Source organism: Tribolium madens, unplaced genomic scaffold, assembly GCF_015345945.1.
Source record: "Tribolium madens isolate multiple individuals breed KSU strain unplaced genomic scaffold, Tmad_KSU_1.1 Scaffold_97;HRSCAF=244;Tcas5.2_LG3a, whole genome shotgun sequence".
Taxonomy (NCBI): Eukaryota; Metazoa; Arthropoda; class Insecta; order Coleoptera; family Tenebrionidae; genus Tribolium; species Tribolium madens.
In genome coordinates this window covers 13,029,916-13,031,058 of record NW_025401069.1, presented here as the reverse complement: position 1 = coordinate 13,031,058, position 1,143 = coordinate 13,029,916, and positions in this window count along the sequence as shown.

The window sequence follows — 1,143 nt, the reverse complement described above, 5'->3', positions numbered from 1 at the left end:
AGTCCAATTGAATATATTATGCTGTTAAATCACTCTAATATGATTGAAATTCTTCTCAGTTGTCGTAAATCAACTAAACTTTAATTTTAATTAACGACAAGTTTAAAAGATAAAAAAATTATAAACGAGATCTTCTTATGTAAATCAGCAACATTACTTAATGTTTGTCGCTTGTTTTAATTATTCAGCGTCGCTGTACTCCGGTGGTGATAAACGGAATTACAGTCGCAGGTCACGAGTGTTGCGACAAGTGTTTTTTCTGTTATCTATGCTAACGAAATGTCCTAATCTCTTGGGTACAGCTGAAAACATTACTCTCAAGCTGAAACAAGGGATCTTTTTATGTCCTCGTAATATAATATGCCGCGTTTATACACAAAATTTGCATGTTTTATATAAACTTTGTGATTGTTTTAAGAGCCGACATCTTTTTCATTACTTTGTTCTTTTAACGAATGACCGACAGATGCTAAACGCGGCTTTTCAACTCTTTCTAACACAAAAATGTGAAAACATATTTCAATTATTGGAACTTTAAAAACTCCATAAATTTAATTTTTTTTAGTTTATTTTTTTAAATTTACACCAATAAGAGAAAAAATAATTGAAAAAAGCCTTAGATAGATTTTTTTTACAATCAGTGTAATTATTATGACATTTTTACAAAACCAAATGGTGCAGTCGGTAGGAGTTGAGACGCCATCTTAGCTTCAGTTTGAAGTAGAGAAAGTTGTATTTTTTGATAAAAAGACAAAAAGCGTAAATATTAAGACTTTTTGTTCTTTTAACGAATCACCGACAGATGCTAAACGCGGCTTTTCAACTCTTTTTAACACAAAAAAGTGAAAATACATTTCAATTATCTGAACTTTCAAAACTCCATAAACTTAATTGTTTTAGTTTATTTTTTTAAATTTACTCCAATAAGAGAAAAAATAATTGAAAAAAGCCTTAGATAGATTTTTTTTACAATCAGTGTAATTATTATGGCGTTTTCAAAACCAAATGGTGCAGTCGGTAGGAGTTGAGACGCCATCTTAGCTCCAGTTTGAAGTAGAGAAAGTTTTATTTTTTGATAAAAAGACAAAAAGCGTAAATATTAAGATTTTTTGTTCTTTTAACAAATCACCGACAGATGCTAAA